Here is a 22,481-nt window from a genome sequence, read left to right as displayed (position 1 = left end):
GATTTGGCGTAGTGCAGCCAGAAACTCGTTTACCATCTCATCCGGTCTATGTGCTCTCTGATGAAATTTGTGATGTTCCGCTATCACGTTAACTTTGTGAACGAAGTGCTTTTTCAGTCCCTCCACAGCGGCAGCGTAAGTGTCCCCTGTATCCGGCAAGGCATAAAACAGTCTCTGTCCCTCCGTGCCAAGTGCATGGAGAAGAACGGCGCATCTTTTAGCATCAGGCCAGCTATCCCCCGTAGCATCAATAACTAGCATGTAGTTCTCAAACATCTTCAACCACATAGTAAAAGCGATAGCAGGCTCACCTGGGCATGGCATGAAAGGTGCAGGCAAGGGCACGGAAACGGCCATCCTCATCGTCAAAATGTAGTGTTCAGTATTTATAAATTAAAAGAACTTCTGTGTGCCTCAGTCTACGTGCTTTATTCACTCTTCTCATCTCCAATGCAACACATTCCTGCATTGCCCCCATGTTCACATCTGCATGATAGCATGACACAACAAATATGCATGTGGTCTCATTGCTAATACTAATTGCACATTAGACATAAAGTGAACTCAAGTCATGCAGCAGCCCACAATGAACCAGCCAGCTACCTTCCCTCAAAGGGGTATCAGCCTAACCCCCAGGTCCCCACCAGCTATGCTGTCACCAGTGCCCCAAGCACCCATTTCAAGTCCCTTAACACCACACACCATGAACAATATAAAGCCCCCTACAGCCGAGCAGACCCCCCAAGGCACAGAGTCCGAAAAAATTCCCCAGTTGCAAATGTCACAAGCAGCTGCCCACCACGCTCATGTTCCCCTGCACTCACCTGCCATCAGTGCATGGGGCCCCACTACAACTGCACCCACTTCCCTGAATGTTGCCAGTGCAGCCTTCAACTACACACCTACTCCCCACACCCAAGCCCCACTGTATTTAAAGCAGCCTACTTCAGTCCCTCAAGTCAGCATGTACCCTGATGCAGTCCCCCAACACACCCTTCTGCCTCCACCCCCCTTCCAGCACCTGCATGCACCTCTGAATGCCCCTGTCAGAACCACAGCCACCCCAAGCTTCCCGCTGGCAGCCTATGGCGGTTTCCTGCAGACCCACCAGGTGAAGAATGTTCAAGTTTTCACTGGTAACGCTGACAGCAAGATGCTTATAGAGGACTGGATTCGAGACATGCAATATCTCCTGGAGGCAATAGAGCTTCCCCCCCACCTCCGCTTCTCCACTGTGGTACGTCACCTGAGTGGTGAAGCCAGAAAACTGATCCTGAATCTACCCCCCCCCCCCCATAACCAAACCCCTGAGAAAGCATTCGAGGAACTGAGGGCAGAGTATGGTGACACACAAGGCTCCTTGAACCACTCACAGACTTTTATGAGCGTGGCCAGATGCCAGGTGAGTCTGCCTGCTATTATCCAATAGCGCTGGAGGCAACACTGCGAGCAGTAGAAGAGACCCAAAGAGGCAGCAAGCCTTTCCCTGACCGTGACAGTAAACTCACCCGACAGTTTCTAAGAGGAATAAATGACGAGGAGGTGTACACAAGGATTGCCCCAATGAAACCTCGGCTTCAAGATGAGCTCAGAAATCTGGCAAAGGAAACAAGAAAGTTCCAGTCACCAAACAAATCCAAGAAGACATACGCTCAGGTCGAGGTTGCATCCGAGTGTAATTTAAATATGAAGACAGAGAAACTTAAACATGCATCAGAGTGGTCAGAGTTAACAGAGCTGGTCAAGAAATTAGCCCTTTGCCAAGAGGAGCAGATGGCTAAGCTGACACACCTTGAAGCGAAAATTTCTACCCCCTTCTTTGCCCATGGTCCCCCACCAAGAGTCCGGCCACCCCCCGAACCAACAACCCAGAATTCAGCTGTCACATGCCACCGGTGTGGGAAGCAAGGACACATAGCCCGGATGTGCAGAGCAGTGTTCCCAGATCACAATCAGACAGGGGCTCACCAACTCCATTCTATGACTCCTGCAGAAGGAACCGCACCTCACTCAGCTCGGCCTTTAAACGGCTAGAGCCCATGGTCGCCGGGGCAACTATGGGCGAGCAGCAAGACCCCCCAAACCAGGTGGGCGAGATTGGCGATAGAGAAGAGGACACCCCTATAGTGGGCCCCAGAAATGAGGGGGAGGTGGAAGTCAATGGGATGAAATACAGAGCACTAATTGACTCTGGCTCTCAGATAACCAGTATTACTCACAAATACTGGCGCAACTACCCCATCCTCCAGAAACAAAGACTCCAGCCCTCTAAAATTCCCATTGAAGGTGCAGCTGGTCAAAGTGTACTTTACCATGGTGTCCTTCACATCAACTTGACTGTGTTGGGCAAAGAGTTTGAGAATGTGCCCGCTTTTGTTGTAACTGATTCGGAGTATCGCTCCTTTGTCCCTCTGCTGGTGGGCACTAATGTCCTCCGTGCCTCCAGAAGCCATCTCCAAGCAACGTTTGGCCAGCAGTTTCTCCACCGGGTCAAGCAGAGCCATCCAGAGTGGTACACCTCTCTGCTGGAAGTTGGGAGCACTGAACTTCATGACGTGGTGGGCCCTGCTGTGTACACTGGCCGCAAAGTACGCATTCCAGGAAAAGAGATGGATCTCCTGTGCAAGATAAAGGCTGGCCCACAAAGAAAGTCTTACACTGCAATGATTGAAGGCCACTCCTTCCTGCAGCTCCCCCAAGACCTCTTAGTCGCCAAAATCCTTGCGGATGTAAAGAGAGGATGTGCCCCTGTAAGAGTGATGAACCTGTCCCAGCATGCTATTACCATCAAGCCACACACACACATCTGGCCAAAGTGTCCCTGGTGAACAGCGTGGTGGATTTTTCAGACAAAAAGCAGGGCCAATGTCATGAGGGTGGGGGCGAGGAGGTGTGCATGAGTCTGGACCAGGTCGTGGCGAGTTGTGGAGTGGACCTAAGTGAAGCAGCAGTCGAGAATGAGCGCCAGCGCTCCCTCCTTAAAGACCTGGTGGAGAGGAATATAAATGTGTTCTCCCAGCATCCCATGGATTATGGCCATACAAAAACAGTGCAGCACGAAATCCCTCTGGTTGACGCCAAGCCTTTTCGGCTCCCTTATCATAAGATCCCCCCATCACAGTGGCAAGATGTGAGACAGCTGTTGATTGAGATGGAGGCTGCAGGAGTCATCAGGCCCAGTAAGAGTCCGTATGCTTCACCTGTAGTGGTTGTGACCAAGAAAGACGGCTCTTCAAGGTTATGTATTGACTACAGAAAGTTAAACTCCTACAGCACAAGAGACGCTTTCCCCCTGCCCAGAATAGAAGAGGCCCTGGAAGCTCTGGGGCAAGCAATGTTTTTCTCTACACTGGACCTCACGTCAGGTTACTGGCAGGTGGAGGTGGCGGAGCATGACAAGCACAAAATGGCATTCAGCACACCGATGGGGCTGTTCGAGGCTAATAGGATGCCTTTTGGACTGCAGAACGCACCCTCAACCTTTCAAAGACTCATGATATGCTGTTTTGGAGATCTGAACTTCACACACCTGTTGATTTACCTGGATGACATCATCATATTTTCTAAAACCTTTGATAAGCATCTAGAGAGACTGCAGCTGGTGTTTGATCGTCTCCAGGAGCATGGCTTGAAGTTGAAGCTGTCCAAATGTCAACTGATGAGACAGGAGGTGCAGTATCTGGGTCACTTGGTGTCTGCTGAAGGAGTCCGGACAGACCCAGAGAAGATCAGCAGGGTTAAAGGCTGGGCGAGACCCACAAACCGCAAGGAAGTGCTGCAATTCCTGGGGTTTGCTGGGTATTACCGGCGTTATGTAAGTGGATACTCTGCCCTGGCTGCTCCCTTATACCGCCTCACTGCTGGTGACCCGAGGAAGAAAAAGAGGGGTGGGAAGAAAAGCCCGGCACCTGACCCACCTTTTTTGTGGACTGATGATTGTGAGGAGGCTTTCCAGACCCTGAAAGAAAGGCTGACCACCGCTCCAGTGTTGGGCTATCCTGATTACAGCCTGCCATTTGTCCTTCAGACAGACGCATCAGGAGAGGGACTCGGCGCCATCTTGGTTCAGGTCCAGGCTGGGGCAGAGAGGGTCATAGCCTTCGCCAGCAGAGGAGTCCAGCTGAGACAAGGTACCCTGTACACAAACTCGAGTTTCTTGCTTTAAAGTGGGCGGTGACGGACAAATTCTATGACCACCACTATGGGCGTAGATTCTCAGTCATGACAGATAATAACCCACTCAAGTATGTCATGTCTTCTGCGAAGCTGGATGCTACAGGCCAGCGGTGGGTGTCTCAGCTGGCTGCCTTTGATTTTGACGTCCAGTACAGGAGAAGCCAGAGCAATGCTAACGCAGACGCCCTCTCTCGTATTTCCAACCAGGAGGTCACCGAGGTCCTGCAGACATGCCCTCAGCAGGTGAGGCCCATTGAGCCCAGGGGTGGTGTGGAACAGCACACACAGGACCCAATAAGCCCCACAAACCAGAGCACGTCTGCCTCAGAGAAACCCCAGTCTGAACCCCCTAGACCCACTGAGCCTTATGTAGATGTGGGGATGGAGTCACTGCCGGCCATGACGAAGCAGGAGATCCGTGCAAGCCAGAAGGAAGATCCTGTCATAGGCCCTGTCCTGCACTACACGAGTATGAACCAGAAACCAAGCCACAGTGAGAGGATCAGCGGTGGCTGGCAGGTGCGCCTTCTCTTAAAGGAGTGGAAGAGGTTAATGATTAGAGATGGTATTGCCATCATCCGAGACAGCCAAAGGGGAGTCATGGAGCAGCTAGTACTGCCAGAGAAACTGCATGAATCAGTCAAGATGGCACTTCACAATGACTCAGGGCACTTAGGTTTTGAGAGGACTGTGCAGCTGTTTCGAGAGAGATTTCATTGGCCACGGATGTTCCAGGAGATCAAGGCCTGGTGTGAGCAGTCTGAAAGGTGCTGCCTGAGAAAGACTCCAACAGCAGGTGTCAGGGCACCTCTGGTCAGCATTCACAGCAGTGCCCCCATGGAGCTTGTATGTGTGGATTTCCTGACCCTAGAGAGGTCAAAGGGCGGCATGGAAAATGTCCTCATCGTCACTGATCACTTCTCACGCTATGCACAGGCATACCCCACTAAAGACCAAAAGGCCAGTACTGTAGCTAGAGTGCTGTGGAGAAACTTTTTCTGTCGCTTTGGTTTCCCGGTAAAATTGCATGCGGACCAATTTTGAAAGTGCTGTTGTGAAGGAGCTTTGTAAGTGTATTGGCATCACTAAGACCCACACCACTCCCTACCACCCCCAGGGCAACGGGACCACGGAAAGGTTTAACCGCACCCTCATGAACATGCTTGGGAAGTTGGAGCCTCACCTGAAGCCGCGGTGGCATGAATTTGTCGATGCAATGACTCACGCCTAAAACTGCACACGTCACGACTCTACTGGTTACACGCCATACTACCTGATGTTTGGCAGGCATCCGAGGCTCCCTGTTGACCTGATTTTCAGGCTCCAGACCAACACTGAGCTGTGTGAATACAGTGAGTTTGTCCAGACTCTGCACGATTGTCTGTCACAGGCCTATGCCCATGCTAATCAGACCTCTCATCAAGCCAAGGGACAACAAAAAAAATATTATGATCAGAGAGCTAAGAGTCAAGTTTTTCAGCCAGGTGACAGAGTCCTGGTGAAAGTGTGTCATGTGGAGGGGCGGCAGAAACTGCGAGACAAGTGGGAGCCTCATCCATATGTCGTGGTGAAGAAGCAGCCCTGCATACCTGTGTATGTGGTGAGACCAGAACACAGCAATACAGAGAGAGTGGTCCACCGCAATCTCCTTACACAGTGTATGTTTCTTCCTGTGGAGCAGTTGGGTGAGGAGACAAGAGGAGAGATCGAGCCAGATGCAGAAGAGGATTTGAGGATGGAGGATACAGAGGACATGGGAGAGCAGGCCGATGAAGTGACAATACTGGGGGAGGAGCCAGATCGGATAGAGGACCTGGAAGTGGAAAACATGGAGGAAAATGTGGAGATGTGTGTACCTGGGACAATAAATGGACACCGTGAACACACAGAACTGGAGGCAGTGGATACGGGGATAGAACCAGTGAGTGGAGGTGAGGAGGGACATGTGACCACCAGGGATTCCAGTCTGCCTTCCAGACCCACTGTTTCGAGGAGGAATGTGCCGAGAAATCGACGTCCCCCAAAGAAGCTGTCCTGTGAGTTGCGAGCTGTGGAGCCAGAAGAGGATCAGCAGAAGATAGATAGAGGATGGAAGTTGTGGCAGAGGGCCAAAGCAAGAAGAGCAGTAGGACACACATAATGTTAATTTTTGCTGTTCTCTTTGTTTATGTTTAATATGTGGTCTTTATTTTATTTATTTTGTTCTGATGACTGAGACGCCATCAATTAAAGAAGAGGTGGATGTAGGGCAGTTACCTAATTATGCCCATAGAGGGCAGCTGTATTGTTTTTGTACTCAGCAGTTATGGCCGTTCGTCCTTGTGGGCCACCGTAGTTTTAGGTATTTGCCTGCGCGAGCACCATCTTGGGTTAATACCCCTATTTCTGCTGTAAGGTATAATAAATGGCGTTGGTCTGAGCCATAAACCTAACGACTGCCCTGCGTCCGACTTGTCCCTCCACCACACCCCCATCCAATCATATCACAACGCAGAGTCCGGGTGTGGAGTGGCACAGCTCCCCGCGCAGGTTGGGTTACATATACATACTGTATTTCAACAGTTTATCAAAAGACTATCCTTTCTGCATGTGGTAAAGAAAAAACACACAGTGTTGGCCGCAGGTGGTAGCTCGGCGACTTTGAACCTGCTTTTTGGAATAAGACACAATTATAGAGTTATTCCACAAAAATGTGTTTATCTCGGGGGCAAAAATATCATGTGTATTTCCAAAACTATCGAAAAAACATTTGTTCTTGTCCTCTGTGATGAGGATCTAGCCAGTGCTCTCCGGGCACGTGTGACGGATTTCTGTTAACAATTGTCGTTGCAGGAAGCCGTGTAATTTTTCTTTTTGGGAGCTCATCGCATGCCAATACAGCGAGAAAACACCGGTCTCTCCTTGCTATTTTTTTTAACAACTCCATCAACTTGGCAGTGGTCATGATTCTCAGTAGTAGTCAAGCAGCACCTGTCTTCTGTTTGATATCTCATTGACTGAATCAGACACTGAATAACAAATGAGGTTGACAGTTCTGGCAAGGGGGGTTTCTGAATCGCACCATCGCACATTTCCACCGTGGCCCTCATCAGGCACCAGGTTGAAACAAAACAGGGTGTAGCCAGACCCAAATTCAGTTCTGTTTATGGCAAGTGACCTGTCCTTTAGGTGTCATCCCGAAGTTTGAAAAAGTTGAAAGTACTCTCTGGCATAATGACCATTTGGGAAATGTGGTTGAAATGGTTTTGACGGGTAGGGTGTCCCATCAATGTACAGACTAATAAACTCAGTGTTGTAATTCTGAAAATTAAATGGGTTCCTGATATATGACCCTGTGTAAACTTCGTTATCAACAAAGCCTATAATAACAAAATTCGGAACCTGTCCATTGTAAAGGTTTTCCTGATTGCAGACTCCAATTCCCTGAGGGATGGAAAATGTCTTTAAAGCCACTCTGTTGATTGCGTATTTTACATTTGTGTGCTGTAACATCCTGCTGTGGGCTAGTCTAAAAGCGGGAGATGGAGACTTTTTTTTACAAATACGCTGGCTGACACAATTTGGGCTTTATTCAGCACGTCATCAGACAAAACTGGTCCATAGAGCGCATAAACTTAAAAGAAATGTCAGTTCCATTGAGCATAAGTTTCTCTTGAAAAAACAAATCTGCATGGATCGGGGCTATGAGCTCAACAATTGTACTGTTGACAGTAAACGCTCCTCTGTATACAAGTCCATAATAAGGACCTGTCACAGATGTGTCGTCCATATGATTATGCGCGTCTTTACGAAATAACACTTTGCCAAACTTTCCCTGTTATAATTGATTATACATTCAATTATTCCCCGGTATGGGTATGTGTTGGAGCTCTGTGTGATCAACCTATCACCTATTTTTACGACAACTTGTGAGAATAAACTGTATCCAGGGTAGTTAATCAAGCCCACATCAGACTGGCCATATATAGGCGTACCGTCCGGATTTTGGATCCGCACTTCCACGAAGAGATACCAGTCATTCAAATCCAGGTAATCCTTGCCGCACACCGAAATATAAAACTCCAAGGGTCCTGTGTCTGTGATAGCTGAGACAGGAGTAATTTGCATATTTGAAGATTTCTCAATAGATGTCTCTGTGTATGGAACTGAGAACAGATCGAGCTCAGTTTTCACACACTCTCCCGACTGGCTATGAATCAGTGACATTTTGTTAAAATATATCTCTTATCAGCGGTCTGCCACGAGTTGCAGATGCTCTTCTCCTCTTGGCTGTTGTCGTCTTTCTGGAACAATCCGATGTTTTATTTCTTTTCTTTTTTTGTGGGGCGGAGATACTTTGTCTTGGTCGTTCGGTGCGTACAATAAGACCATTTCCTTCCTTTCGCCCCGACATGCTACTTTTCGCTATGTTTGAAACCACATCTCCACAATGATAGTGGCTGCTGTCTTTAAATGAGGCTTTGCTATATTTAAACCCCTCCTCAACAAGGGCAGAGCCATCCTGAATAAACTGCGAAACATTCCACCCAGACCGTTACCATATTGAGTGCTCGTTCCTATGAACACTGGCATCGTGCCGCCTGCGTGGTTCATGTAATATGACATATATCTCCCGTCGTCACTGACATGAGGGGTGTACATAGCGGTATCCATTTTTTTTTTAAACTTGTTCTTTGCGGGTCTAAAGTGTAGTTTCACGATCACCTTCCCATACATAAACAGGATGTGCTCGTTTTGATCGTTTTTAAATGATATCTCTATGTGGTCTATAACAGATTTGGAGAGCGACATGTAGTGTGGCTTGTCAAAAGTCAATGTGGGCATGTGCCTGTGCTCGTCAGATACATATATACACTGCAAGAGTGGAACGTGGCTGTCATGACCAGCTGGTAATCCACAATATCGCTATAAATAAAAAATATTGTATCGTCCACCATGAATGTCTGCTGGATGGGGGGCTATGTGTTTCTTTGAAACAGCCGGTGAAAAAATCTCAAACTCCTCGTCAGGGATAAAACCCAGTATTTCAGCTAGTCGCCTTCTCAGCGTGACGGTAGTATTTTGAAAGGAGCCATCTTGCAGTTTGTTTGTAATTGATTTAAACCATCCTATGTAAATCCTATTGATGATGTTGTACGCAAAGTGTATGAGTCCATATGCAGTGTACATGTTGAGCTTTGCATTAATCTCATTTAAAATTTGGGAGACTGAATCATAATATCCCACAGTTAGAAGAAGGTCTTTCTTTTCCACAACCTTTGTCCTATGATTAGTTGTGGTCACAGAGATGCGGGTGTCGGAAGCGGGGAAACTTGACGAAATCCTGGGGTATTGGACTTCGTAACACTCACTTTGTATGGTTCATTTAAAACAACAGGTCTAGCCAGTTTTGTCCTGTAGTTCCATATCTTTTTATAAGGATAAACATGCGATGACGCATTACTTGGTAACGTGGTGTTAAAGCCATTCTTTTCATCCATCTCCTACCGTGTCAAAATGCCAAGTGATTGACAAGGCGCTAGGGCTCTGACGTTTATGAAACATCGACAATATCACTGGCAGCAATCCAACTATTCAATTTGTCAGGCCACCCCAACCACTTTACCAGGACTAAGTTTCTACCCGCCTCTTTCTTCCTGTCCAGTATTTCGTCAATTTTAAAACATTTGTTTATATCCACTATCACATACTGCAACTCCTGTGCATAAAATGTTCCTTTAACCTGCTCTCCCACCATATCTGTTAATCTGTACATGGGCAGGTCTCTGGCCACGCATTCTGTCACAGTAAAATATTCATCTGTAAAAGTCTGTTCATAGCCCTTTCTAAACACACTGCGCAGCTTTGATATTCGCACAGTATCCCCTACCTTATATTTAAAATCTGCAATTCTGGAATTCGGGGATGTTTTGTACAAGTTGTGAAAGACTATGGCCTCATTTTCACTGTTCACATCACAAGGAGCCATTTTAATTGATCTGTGAAAAGATTTGTTTTACGCATCAACCAGCTCCTGGATCACATCCACATATTGCCTCAAATTGACAGATGTTAAATACCTCCACATGCTTGTCTTTCATGTTCTGTTAAACCGCTCCACCACGCTAGCCTTGGTCTCATTCAGGGTGGAAAAATGGACGATGTTATGCATCTTTATCAGCCGCTGAAAGTGTTTGTTATAAAACTCTGTTCCCGGATCCGTCTGAAGTTTTACAGGAACCCGCCCTTTACTCAAAATGTCATTAAACGCCTTTGTCATAGAAACCCCGTTTTTAGTTTTTAGACACCGGACCCACGCGTGTTTACTGAACACATCTATGCATGTCAGCAAATATCGCACATTGTCATTGTCTTCAGAATACTCGCCCATATCAACCAGATCTGCTTGAAATTGCTTGTCAATACTACTGACCAGTACTCTATTTCTGCGAGTGCATTTAGCAGCTCTGGCATGTAGTGTGTATGCATCCTGATCCCACTAAAAAAGTTTTGACTGTGTCTAAGTCTGGGGTAGTAGCCCCAAACTCCCTAGCTGCCTTGCGCAGACTGTTTACACAACGAACACCCCCTGGGTGTGCAGGATCATAATAAATATTGTGCAGTATGGTGTTCATTGCCTAGCCAGGTCACAAATGAGGAAGTGTTGGGTTAAACAACGTGGTTTTATTTTTAAAATCCACACACAAAGATAAAATCTAAAGAAAGATATTTAGAATAATAATAATGAAAGAGTGAATGCTAGTTAGAAGAAAGACATTAAAAAAATAATAAAAAGAGTGAAAACCATTTTACATCTGCAAATCAGAACAATTTTTAAGCAAGTAATGGTTTGGGTTGCCAAGTGTGTGAGATCATCATCAGATCACCAAATAACGGCCAGAAGTTTCCATGCTCGCTGACTTTGTCGCTCTGCTCATTGAGTTTGGCCATCAAGTCGCCACCCTGCACCAATTCATCCAATATAAACTCCACTGCTCCTGCAATTTTCACAGGGTCACCAAGTATGTGTTTCAGAAACAGGTAATTTCTGATTGTTGTCATGAAATTGTCGTTCCACAATTTTTTTTCTTAAATGTGGTAAGGCAGTGTGGAACTCCAAGCCACTTTTTGATGGAGGTTGTGACTCCTTTTTCCAGCCTCTCTAAAGTAGAGATGGGGACCTCATAAACCGCCAGGGGCCACAACGCACAAGGTAGCAAACCAAATTGGAAGCACCAAGTTTTCAGCTTCCTGGGGAGTTAGTTGGGTTGGGAGTTGGGTGTGGTCAATAGACCGCAGGCCAGCATTGATGTCCTTGCACAGTTGTTTCACCTGGTCTCTATTTTTCAGGCTTGCATTGTAGCACCTTCCAAGGCTTTTGACAGGCTGCTCAGACACCGTGGGGATTGGGTCGTCACTAATGAAGAACTGCAAGTCAGCAAGCACTCCCTGCACAACTGAGATGCAGCGTGACTTTGATGGTTTGATCTTCATGTGGGCCCAGCCGATGTTCTCCTCAAGCTTTCTGAGCAGTCTCCTGGTGCATGGGACGGTGGTAGTCAAGATAGTGATGTCGTCCATGTAGGCTCTGAGGGGAGGGAGGCGTACGCAGGTGCCAAGTCTTTGTCCCCCTACAACCCATTTTGAGGCTCGAATGATGATCTCCATCGCCATGGTGAACGCCAAGAGAGAGACTGTGCATCCGGCCATGATACCTACTTTCAGGCACTGCCATGAGGTGGTAAATTCAGGAGTTGTGAAGCAAAACTGCAAGTCCTGAAAGTAGGATTTGACCACGGTTGCGATTAGTGTCCGGGATGTTGAAGAATTTTAAGGCAGACCAGAGGAGCTCATGGGGGACAGAACCGAAGGAGTTGGCAAGGTCCAGGAAGATCACATGGAGGTCCCCTTTCTCCTGCTTTGTCCTCTGGATCTGGTGCCAGATCATGCTGGCCTGTTCTAGGCAACCAGAGAAGCCTGGTATACCTGCTTTCTGTACAGATGTATCAATGATCTTATTTCTTCGCAGATACTCAGTGATCCTCTATGCAATGACACCAAAGAAGACCTTGCCCTCCACGTTGACCAGGGAGATTGGGCGGAACTGGCTGATGTCCGTTGCGTCCTTCTCCTTTGGGATAAAGACCCCACCAGCCCTGCACCATGCTTTAGGTATGGTCCTCTTCTGCCATACTATCCTCATAAGGCTTCAAAGAAACCTTCAAACGTCTGGTGCATTTTTGTACACTTAACTGTAAGAGACTCCGTTTGGCCCAGGAGCCGATGCTGTTCTTGCTCGATGAACAATTTTCTCCACCTCTTTCCAGGCTGGGGGTCAGTCTCAAATTGATGTTCTGGGGGATTGATTGGTGGAATGTCTGAGGGTATGGTCAGGCTTTCAAAATGCTTTAGATCAGAGTGTGTTGTTCTCTAATGCTCCTCCAGGTCACTCTTTGTTGTTTTAAGCACCCCACTTTTTTCCTTGGTGAAGAGAGTCTTTAGGAACTTGAAGGGATCCTTATTTATTATCCTTATCCGTGTTCTTGTTTGTTCTTTCTTCCTTCTTTGCTTCCGTAAATTCTCTGCTCTGCGGAGGGATGCTAGACGGATTTTAATGTCAGCTTGGAGAGTGTTTTAGGCCCCTGTCTCTCTTCCCTCAAGCACTTTTTCCTTCCCTGGTGGATCCTCAACCCGCGGAGTGATGTTACTTTCTTCCATCCACAGGCACATACCTGCAGTTTGTGGTCTGCTGTTGTGTCAGTAGTCATGCTGATAGCTGCGGTACTGTACTGCGCTGCGGTACTGTACTGCGCTGTCTTTACTTGTAGTCATTTCTGGTGTAGTCTTTACCATGTTGTCAGCCGATGAGTCTTCAAGCTCTGTATGATTCAGACTAGGGCTGCACGATATTGGAAAAAACTTCCATTGCAATTTTTTCTTACCCTGCTGTATATATTGCGATATTAAAAAATACAGGAATTTTCACCAGACGACCTGATAGTGCATGTTATGCTGCAATGCTGCCATCTAACAATGAGTGACAAACAGGTTAAATATTTCACCTTTTACTCAACAATTTAAAACAATTGAAACAGCAAAACTCAACATCTTTCTTTTTATCAAAAATGAAGAAAATAAATAAATAAGAGCAGCTCTGTATCAGATTTCTGAGTGGTAGTAGAAAATAAGTAAACATGCTTTAACAAAACAATAACAAAAATAAATAAATAAAGTAAGAGCAGCTTTGAATCTTTTTTTTTTTATCTAGAGAACAGGTCAACACAGCTGAGCCAAGGCGCTCACACTCGTTATTTTGCTACTCACCTACACAGTAATTTGATGGCCGTGTGTGTGTGTGTGTTTCACTCAAGTTTTGAGGTTTTCGGCCAAGAATACCAGTCTATCTACCAAATAACAAAATATTTAACCTGTTTGTCACTCATTGGTAGATGGCAGTCTATCTACCATTTCAGGTTTTAAAGAGGAGTGCTGGCAAGTGACAATGTTGCCACTTACACTGAAAAGCCTCTGACGGGGAGCTTGTTGCGGGAATGCAGAGATACTTGTGGGCAAGCTTGGTAAGATGTGGAAAGTTCACTTGGTGTTTTTTCCACCAAGTAAGTGGATCGTCCTCTTTGTCTATGGAAGCTGTTAGCAGATAGTTGTTAAGCTCTGCTTCCACAGCATCCTTGAGTGGTGGAGAGGAATCACCTGCTTCTACACCCCTGCTCCCTTTTTCTTTGAAAAAACTGCCCAAGGACCTCTTAGCTCTCTTTTCCTGGGGTGTGGCAGCTGCCTTGCGTTCGACCTCAGAGCTGCAGTGGGGTGTCTCCTGGGTCTCCATCATCTCCGCTGTCACTCTGGCAGTGACTTGGGACTTCTTGTCTGCACTGACAAAATCCATCTTGAACCTGGGGTCCAAACGAGAAGCTATATCAAGCAGCTCCTGAGTAGGTTCATCCTCATATTTCTCTTTGATGTAGTTCAACATCTTATCCTTCATCTTCTTTGTTAGCTCTGTGTCTTCCTCCTGCACAGCCAGGATCGAGTTATTTAAGAGGTGAAGAACAGGCTTCACATAGGACACACTGACATATAGTTGTCTCCTGAAAGTGCATCAGTAAACTCCAACACTGGGCCCAGTGACCTGCTGACAGATTCAAGGACATTGATATCTTGTTTAAGTTGAAATTAAATGGCGCATCTTCTTGTCCACAGACAAGACCTGTGTTATGGCCTTCTGCTGCTCCAGTATCCTACTGATCATCATCTGTTGACAGTCCCATCTTATCTGGCATTCTGATAGGAGGGAATGAGTGGGTAGATTGAGGTCCGTCTGGGCTTTTTGAGGAGCACTTCTGGCCTTCCAGCTGTGAGAGAAGTGACCGGTGAGCTTCTTGCACATCCCCACAGTACGCTCAATACGTCCATCTTGTTTGACTGCACTTCCTATGGTATAATAAAAACAATAAACATTTATCATTTCATACAGCCTATATTTTGAATAATAACATGCTCATGTTTTCTAACTTGTAAAGCTATGGTATTTAAACATGAATTGCATCACTTTTGCATGTTGTGTTACATATTATTAAAATGAAATTAATTCATTCAATTCTACAGTTCTACAATTTCATTTAGCAGACGCTTTTGTCCAAAGCGACGTACAACACAAGCAAGAATTCAGACTTAAGGAAAAACCCATAGTAAGCGCAAAAGTGCTACAGTTGTGATTTGGTCACAGGTATTGCCATCTAGTGGCAGAAGAAGTGTCTGGCTAGAGATTTAGAGCAGCGCTGGGCTGGAAGCACCAGGCGTCTTTCGCCTGCAGAGCCACTGCTTCTGTCATCTCCATTGCAATGTTCTCACTTGTGCGATCCTCCGGGAAATATGCTGTTTGCAAACAGCAACTTCTGAGTTGGAACTCCTGATCGATGAAGTGGACAGTCAGACTAATGTGGGGCTCTGTTGTCCGACTGGACCACAAGCCTGTTGTCACTGCATAGTACTCCACATCTGACAGCTCCGTTTGAACTTCTGCCTTGCATTTGTTGGACAGCTCCAGGATGGCAACTTGAGAAAAAAAGCTGCGTGACGGTAAAACATACCGTTTGTCAAGCGAGCTGATCATTTTTTGAAAGCCATCTTTTGTATAAATGGGTACCATGTCTTTGGCCAGGTGAAACGTGATAGCATCCGTTATTTCCTTCTGCCGTTTTGAGCCTTTCTCATATGGTGGAACACTTGCAAAGGTTTCCAAAATAGTGTTTTGTTTTCCGGTCAGGCTTTGCATTCTTCATAGTGAGCTGTGTGATGCTGACCTAAGTGGTCAAACAATTGGTTGTGTTACCTTTCATCGTAGCAACAGCTGCAGGACACTGTAGACAAAGAATGCGTGTTTGGTCAACATCATCCTTCTTGCAGCTGAAATAATTCCAGATGTGCGATGTCAACTTTCTTTTTGGAACCAAGTCCTCCTTTTCTTCCTCTGGTGGTTTGTCGCTCATTTTTCTGTTCACCGACACTGCTCTGGGTGTGGGTCAGGTTGTCTGCTCCCACAAAGAGTAAGAACCAATGTGATTGGTGCAGGGATCCATCAATGACATAATGTGATTGCTGCACATGCAGATGCTGAATGTGCAGCGATCCACCAATCACATTAAATGAAATTAAATGAGGCCTCTAACATAGCACGCTCTTGCAATGTGACTATCACGCACATGTACATCGCAATGAAGATGCTCAAACAATATATCGTGCAGCCCGAATTCAGACCCTGATGAACAGTGCCATTGGGACATATAGGGTAATATGTCATAAAAATGAGCCCAATCATGAATAGACATGCCATTCACGGCACTGACCCTGAACGAGTCCACGCGCATATCGCTTACACTCAGATAAACTTTACCATCTACATATTTAACTTCATACACATACCGAAAAACCCCTGCAACAGTCTCCTCACATTTTAGCGTTACGCTCTCATCTACCCGCTTCTTTTTGCGTTTTGGATTGGCATGGTCTACAATGCTGCTCAGACATACCCTCAAGAACAAGACTGGAATCCAATTCTCCGTCGGGATGTATAGCCATTCTGATGAGTCACCTTTCTGGTACCGATAAAATGTTGGTCTGGTCTGATCATGTTGTTTGGGGTGATGCTGGTGAAATGAGCGATGCGCCATGTCTCTTATACCTTCATTCTAGGGTCCATGGGCTGGGCTTGTGTCCTCATAGGCTGACCAGCATATGGGGGTGTTGCTTTCAATCTGATACAGAACACCTCTTCCTACTCCTCTTTTACTTTTAAAGTTTTAACAATCCCACAAACACCTTGGGCATCATAAAAAAAACACTACGGAAATAGCACTACGTGTAAAAAAAAAAAAAGTTTTATTTATGTTATGACCCTGTGGTCATGTGTGTTGTGGTGTGTATTTTATTGTTGTGTCCCCACCACTAGGTGTCATTCCAGGTGCTGTTCCTGTGCTGCTGGTTCTTCTCGCCTGTGGGTGGTGCTAATGCCCTGGTCTCTGCTTCCTGTGTCCAGAAGAAGGGCACTATAAAATAGCCACCAGCCTGGTGAGCCTTCCTCTCCTCTTCAGTCCTGCTCCCAACAGCACCAGGCCTTATTATATGACATTGCTTGTTTACTGGTTCTCCTTTGTTACTGAAACTTTCAGTTCGCAGTTCAGTTTGTTTGTAGGGGTGAGAGGCTCTTATGTTTGTGGTTTGTTTTCTCTTGTTTATGTTTGGGGAGTTAGGTAAGATACCTGTCTTTTTTTTTTTCGTTATTCTTTAGTTTAGACAAGTCAGACCCTACTGCCGTAGATGGTTTTGTTTGTTGTTTTGATCTCACCCTGAAGCTACGTTAACCTCTTATTGAAGAAAAAATACACATTGGTTTGGACTGCATTGCTGTGACTCTGGCTGTTGTTGGGAGTGGGAAAAGAGGGGAGCGTTCATGTTGCTATGGGTCTCCTAGACTGGACGAAACATTTATCACACCAGAGCACACAGGGAAAAAACACAGCAGTCAGAGTAATCAAATTCATACATACAACACTGTAGCTACACCTAATTAGAATACCAAGTGTTTGAGATCATGCATTGTTCAACATAAATGTTCCAGTAGTGGTCACCTACCTGTATACTTTCAAAATAGTCATCAATCACTTTTGTTGCCACACCTGGTTGCGCTAGTGTCGCCCACAGTGTCAAAGCAGCACCTGCGATTTTAGCAGGACTGATGAGCATGTGTGTCAGAAACAGGTCATTTCTAATTGTGCAGATGAAGTTTCTATTCCAAAGCTTGCATTGCATGTTTTCATAATTTCTTTCAAAATGATCATCCGGTATTTCTTCCCTACATGTGTGGTTGCTCTCGCATGAATGCTTCACCTGGCAGCCCAGAAAATCATCAATCCACTGTGTGTTTATTGAAGCATTGAACAGCAGTAAGACCACAGTTCTTAGATGCTCTAAGAATTTGGCTGAAATTTCACAATTCATGAACCTGTCTTCATTATCCAGGTACAGTCCCGCACACCCCGAAGCATCCTCTGGCGGAGATTCCAGCTGCATAGTCTCCATTGCTGAATACACCCGCTTGCCCTCAGCTTGTTTTGTTTGATATAGTAAAAAAGAAACAGAAATAACACCTTTTTACATAGTTAAAATAGCCATAGCACCTCAAAGGCAAGGTTTGGGTTCCCCACCCCTCCTCCCCTAAAACAAAAGGCCGAATGTCACACGTGTTCAATATGGCTGTTTGAAAGCATGAGAGAGGCCATGTCAGACCATGTCTGGAAATACCTTTTTCTGCAGGTCATGGGCTAAAAGTTTTAGTTTTTTAATAAATCAGATATTTATTTGATTAATGATATGATCATACAGAGAGTCTCATCGGTGTCAACTGTTGAGGGCCAGTCTTCGATGCTTGGATTATGTCCCCAGTAAATGCAGTACGTCATTGGATGGGTGAGCCATGAGCATCCACATGGCAGGCTAGCACCATTGGCTGTATGCTCACACGAGTCTTCTGCCATGCTGTGTTCATAAATCGTTTCAGATGGGTCACAGGTCTTGGGCAGAGAGTCTTGAGAGTCAGCGGGTCCTACACTGTGTGGATCAGTAATGATGACTTTTCCTTGACAAAAAATGTTTAAAAGCATACTGGTAATTTATCATTGTATCAGTTAAAGACAACAATACATAATCAAAGAAATTGCTTACCGTTGCAATCAGCCATTTAAAAAAAAAAAGATTTTTCTTCCACCCTTTATCTGCTTCCTCTCGGTCAAATTATTGGGAAACACTCAATTAATTTTCACTGTTATGCTGATGACACACAGCTGTCTTAATGCTAAATTCAGATAAAACTGAGGTCATCATGTTTGGACCTAAACACCTCAGGTACACACTCTTGAATCGGATAACTACTCTAGATGGCATCACCCTAACTCTGAGTACAACTGCAAGGAACCTTGGGGTCATTTTTGACCAGGACCTTTCCTTCAGCTCCCACATAACAAATGTGACTAGGACCACCTTCTTCCATCTGCGAAGGATCGCTAAGATTAGGAATATCCTTTCCCAGAGTGATGTTGAGAAACTGGTGCATGCACTTCTAGGCTGGACTCCTGCAACTCTCTCGTCAGGATGTCCTAAATACTCTTTAAAGAGTCTCCAGCTGGTCCAGAATGCTGCAGTGAGGGTTTTGACAGGAGTTAAGAAGAGAGAACACATCTCTCCCACTTTAGCTTCTCATCACTGGCTTACTGTAGGATCTAGAATCGACTTCAAAATCCTTCTGCTGACTGATAAGGCTCTCAATGATAAAGCTCCATCCTATTTGAAAGAACTCATTAGCCCCGACTGTCCCACCAGAGCACTCTGCTCCCAGAATGCAGGTCTTTTAGTGATTCCCAGTATCACTAAAAACAGACTGGGAGATAGAGCCTTCAGTTACCGGGCTCCTCCACTGTGGAACCAGCTCTCTCCATGGGTCAGAGAGGCAGACACTTTAACTATGTTTAAGTCCAGGCTTAAGACTTTCCTTTATGACAGAGCCTTCAGTTAGGACTGGTTCAGGTAGCTCTGAACCATTGATAGCTATGCTGCTATAGGCTTAGACTGCTGGGGGACACATCAGGTTACATGGAGCACTTCCCTTCTCTCCTTTCCTCTCCCCCTCTCCCCTCCCTGAACATTTCTGGAACTGTCATTACCATTACTTGTTGCACTTTGTAGTTTGGCCTCGGTGTCTCGCAGTGTTTCCATAGATCCACCAGAGCTCCAACCGCCGCCTGCATCGCCCCCCCCCCCCCCATTCCCCACTGTTACACCGGCCTGCGCTCCCCTTCCATGAACCAGTCTGCCATCCAGTCCCCCATCAAGCTGGCTTGCTCTCCCTGCCTCCCCTTCAAGAAGCTTCCTTCTTCAGCTGTTATTAACATTTCCATGTTTCCCACATTTTGTATTGTAAACTGTTTTCTTGTCTGTAACAACATCTACTGCACGTCTGTCAGTCCTGGGTGAGGGATCCCTCCTCTGTTGCTCACCCTGAGGTTTCTCAGATTTTTCCCTGTTAAAAGGGTTTTCTATGGAGTTTTTCCTCAGTCGATGTGAGGGTTTAAGGGCAGAGGATGTTGTTATGATGCCATGTGAAGCCCTTTGAGACAAACCGTTTGTGAAAACGGGCTATACAAATAAAATTTCCTTGCCTTGCCTGACACATCCTGTCTCAAAAGGATGCAGAAAAACTAGTCCATGCCTTTGTCACTTCCAGGCTGGATTACTGCAATTCCCTCCTATCAGGCTGCACCAGTGGGTCCCTAAAGACTCTCCAGCTGGTCCAAAATGCTGCTACCCGCGTGCTGACGAGAACTAGAAGAAGAGACCATGTCTCTCCTGTACTGGCCTCTCTGCATTGGCTCCCTATCAAATTCAGAATAGAATTCAAAATTCTCCTTCTAACATACAAAGTCCTCAACAGTCAGGCACCTTCATATTTGACAGAGCTCATAGTCCCCTATTATCCAGCTAGAACCCTTCGCTCCCAGGATGCGGGGTTACTGGTGGTTCCTAGAGTTTCTAAAAGTAGAATGGGAGCCAGAGCCTTCAGCTATTAGGCTCCCCTCCTGTGGAACCGTCTCCCAGTTTCGTTATGTCGGGATGCAGGCACCCTCTCGACCTTTAAGAGCAGGCTGAAGACCTTCCTTTTTGATCAGGCTTATAGTTGGGCTGCTTAGGCTGGCCCTGAGATATGCTGCTGTAGGCTTAGGCTGCTGGGGGATCTCCCATGGTGCACTGGGCTTCTCTCTCCTCCTCTCTTCCCTCTCTGTCCTCCTATATGTCATTCATAAATCATACTCATACATATTACTAACTCATCTTCTTCTCCGAAGCCTTTGGGCTCCCCTCATCCCAGATCCCGGGTTCTTCTGGAGGCTGCAGACCTAAAGAGGCTCAAGCTGCCACCCATAGCTCCACCTGCTAACGTCCCCGTCTGTCCATCAGTCTCTTCCCTTTCTCTCTCTTTATCTCTGTCCCACTCTTTCCTTCTGCATATCTGTCTTCCTCCATTATCTGTCCTTGTCTCTGCCCCGCTCTCCTGCTCTCTTTCCCCCCAACCAGTCAAAGCAGAAGGCCATCCCCATTGAACCTGGGTCTGCTCGACGTTCCTGCCTGTTAAAAGGAAGGTTTTCGTCGCCGCTGTTGCAGGATGTGCTTGCTCATGGATAATTGTTGGGTGTAAATTCATTGAAGGAGCGTGGTACTAGACCTGCTCTACCTGTTAAGTGTCATGAGATAACTTTTTTTGTGATTTGGCGCTATACAAATAAAATTGACTTGACTTGACTTCTTCTGGTGAAAAGAAATAAAGAGTTGTACGGTCCTCTGAGGTCTTGTTGAGTCTTTCTGTCAGAAAGAGACAAAGTGTGTGCCAAGTCAGCTGTGATATATAGCACAAGTAAATAAAGCAAACAAGTAAATAAAGGGGGTTGGGTTCCCCACACCTTTCTCCCCTCAAAAAAAAGGCCAGACGTTTGACTTGTAACCAGTGTTGCCAACTTGGCGACTTTCTCGCTAAATCTGGCGACTTTCCAACTCTCCATGGCAACTTTTTTTGTCAAAAGCGACAAATCTAGCGACTTTTCCTGGTGTTATTCGAGACTTCTCTGACATTTGGAGACTTAGGTAAAAGTATGTATCTTTGTTCCGCAATTCATGTTCTCAGCAAGCAGTGGGCTCTTCCTGCTCCACCCGAAAGTAGTCACACATAGGCGATCACCGCCTCTAGTTGTGCAGCAGTGGGAAGTTGCAGGCAGCTGCAGTCAGGAGAGGAGTAGAGACAATAGGTAGAGACCCTCACCCTTCTTCGTCCAGGCAGCAAATGAATCACGCATGCGCAAAGCCAATGAGGAGATCCCACCCTTCCTAAGAGAGGGATCGGCTTACGTGATGTTAGATAGACGTAAAGGTCCATTCATTTCATTCGTTGTCACCAAATCACTGCATTATACAGTATTATATATATATATATATATATATATATATATATATATATATATATACAGAATATGTAGTTCTAAAACATATTTAGGTTTTTTTTTAAATCACTTTTTGTCTCTACTGCGAAGTCTCTCCTACACCATCCAGAGAGGAACAAGTTTGCTGTTTTAAAACAGAAGTTCAAACAGGACTGTGAGCCACGGAAGAACCTGACATACATAAGACACGTTTTTCACCCGTTCACAAGGTCAATCAGAAACAATAGATGCCTATGTCACCGACCTAAAAAATAAAGCAAGAGACTGTGAATTTGGCGACCTATGCAACTCACTGATACGTGACAGAATTGTCTGTGGGATACGTGATGATCAAGTGAGAGCCAGATTGCTCAGAGAGGGTAATCTAGGGTTGTCACCTTTCAGAAAAAGAAATAAGGGACGCACCCCCTCGCGCCTGAAGCCACACAGGTGAAAAAAAAGGGACATCCCCAAAACTCCTAAGATGCATAGAAATGTATCTATTTTTATATGAAAAAACAAAATGCTTTGATTTAAAGTTTAAAGTGCTCTATTAGCATTGAACATGTAAACATGACTGTACAGAAAGCCTGAACCTGAGCATGGTCATAGTAAACTAGTAACATAGACAACATATTCATGGTAGAAATGGCCATTTATGTAGATCTCAGTAGGTCAGGTCTCTGTATCTGTGTGGAGTCAAGAAAGAAAGTGCATAAAATAAAACTCAAACAGATTAAAAAGAAAGTGTATAGCTTCCCTCCACTCCTTTTACGTCCTGTTTAAAAT

The sequence above is a fragment of the Aulostomus chinensis genome, chromosome 7 (genome assembly GCF_037954235.1).
Source record: "Aulostomus chinensis isolate RoL2024-O1b breed Wild chromosome 7, RoL_Achi_v1.0, whole genome shotgun sequence".
Classification (NCBI taxonomy): domain Eukaryota; kingdom Metazoa; phylum Chordata; class Actinopteri; order Syngnathiformes; family Aulostomidae; genus Aulostomus; species Aulostomus chinensis.
This window is presented reverse-complemented; position numbering follows the sequence as displayed.